Here is a 2,535-nt window from a genome sequence, read left to right on the forward strand (position 1 = left end):
ATAGTAAGCGCTTAACAAATGCCATCATTATTATTATTATTATTATTAAAATGGGGATTAAGACGGTGAGCCTCACGTGGGACAACTTGATCACCTTGTATCCCCCCCCCCAGCGCTTAGAACAGTGATTTGCACGTAGTAAGCGCTTAACAAATGCCATCATCATTATTATTATTATTATTAAAATGGGGATTAAGACGGTGAGCCTCACGTGGGACAACTTTTGTATCCCCCCCAGCGCTTAGAACAGTGATTTGCACATAGTAAGTGCTTAACAAATGCCATCATTATTATTATCCCCATTTTACTGATGAGGGAACTGAGGCCCAGAGAAGTAAAGTGACTTCCCCAAGGTCACACAGCAGACACGTGGTGGAGGCGGGATTAGAACCCATGACAGGACCTTCTGATCTCATGCCTGGGCTCTATCCATGATGCTTCTTTATGTTCACGTATATAAAGAAGTGCACGATTATGCATGTATATATGCAATATATATGTATATATGTAAGTATATATATATACGTATATATATTTATTACTCTATTTATTTATTTATTTATTTATTTTACTTGTACATTTCTATCCTATTTATTTTATTTTGTTGGTATGTCTGGTTCTGTTCTCTGTCTCCCCCTTTTAGACTGTGAGCCCACTGTTGGGTAGGGACTGTCTCTATGTGTTGCCAATTTGTACTTCCCAAGCGCTTAGTACAGTGCTCTGCACATAGTAAGCGCTCAATAAATACGATTGATTGATTGATTGATTAAGTACAGAGGCAATCCTTCGAAAGGTTCACTTTGAAAAACAGAGGCAGCGGGCATGTATGCCTGGATATGTTTGACTCCAGTGCGTATTCACTGAGTGTGTGTATTTCCTAAAGTATTTTTAATCATTGTGAGGGGGTGAGGGTTTCCTTGAGGAGGATTAATGAGTGACTCTGAGGAAATAGTGTGAGGGATTGTGTGTCTCCTGGCAGTGACTTTCTCTTTGAAATATGTGTCGGTTCCCTTCCAAATCTAATCCGGTTATGAAACGCCATCCTTCCAAAGACGTGGGAGGGAGAATGGGGACTGGGGGGGACAGATTACATGTTTTCTTTTGGGCATCTGTAAACGCCGGTAGTTCACGTTTGCTGCCTATGTATATTTACATAACTCGTCCTCGTTTATGTAACTTATTTATGTAATGGGCTGTAACAGGGCTGTAGCCTTTACACACTGCCGCCTAACTTCCCTAGGAATCAGGAAGTCTGGGGCCAAGCAATCATTTGGCTGCCGAGCAAGTCGCTCCCCTCCAAATTCAATCCAGCGTTTTAAAAAGACAGGGAAACCAGACTGCAAATGACACTGCTCAACCCCGGAGGCCCCAACAGAAATCAGGGATCAATCAATCAATCAATCAATCAATCGGATTTATTGAGTGCTTACTGTGTGCAGAGCACTGGACTAAGCGCTTGGGAAGTACAATGGGGGAAACGGTGGCTTTTATAGGAGAGGTTCCTTTAGGAGAAGAGGTCCTGGAAATCTAGCAATCGGTGGTAGTTTTTGAATGCTTTCCTTGTAGTAAATGTAGTAAAGATCATCATCATCATCATCATCATCAATCGTATTTATTGAGCGCTTACTATGTGCAGAGCAAGATGGTAGAGCACTTACGATGTGCTAAGCACTGTTCTAAGCGCAGGGGTAGATACAAGTTAATCGGGTTGGACCCAATCCCTGTCTCCCATGGGGCTCACACGCTCATCCCCATTTCGCAGATGAGGTAACTGAGGCATAGAGAGGTGAAGTGACTCAGCCAAGGTCACACAGCAGACCGGGATTCATTCATTCGTTCAATTGTATTTATTGAGCGCTTAACCTGTGCAGAACACGGTACACTTGGGAGAGTGCAGTACCACAATAAACAGACACATTTCCTGCCCACAACGAGTTTACAGTCTAGAGGTTAGAACCCAGGTCCATTAGACTCCCAAATAATAGTAATAATGATGGTATTTGTTAAGCACTTACTATGTGCAAAGCACTGTTCTAAGCACTGGGGAGGTTACAAGGTGATCGGGTTGTCCCATGGGGGCCTCACAGTTTTAATCCCCATTTTACAGATGAGGGAACTGAGGCCCAGAGAAGTGAAGTGACTTGCCCAAAGTCACACAGTTGACAGTTGGCGGAGCCAGGATTTGAACTCATGGCCTCTGACTCCAAAGCCTGCGCTCTTTCCACTGAGCCACTTGCTGCTTTTCAGTACAGTCCACTGCAATAGAGGTAGTCGATATATTCCTTACCCCCAAGGAGCTTACAGTCTGGAAAGGAGATGAACATTAAATATGTTGCCAACTTGTACTTCCCAAGCGCTTAGTACAGTGCTCTGCACACAGTAAGTGCTCAATAAATACGATTGATGATGATGATGATTAAAATAGATTATATATAGGGGAAGGAGCTGAGTATAAAAATATGTGTCTACCAATGTGTTTATCAACTCTGTTATACTGTAGTCTCCCTTTTGCTTAGTACAGTGAGAAGCAGTGTG

The sequence above is a fragment of the Tachyglossus aculeatus genome, chromosome X5, assembly GCF_015852505.1.
Source record: "Tachyglossus aculeatus isolate mTacAcu1 chromosome X5, mTacAcu1.pri, whole genome shotgun sequence".
Lineage (NCBI taxonomy): Eukaryota > Metazoa > Chordata > Mammalia > Monotremata > Tachyglossidae > Tachyglossus > Tachyglossus aculeatus.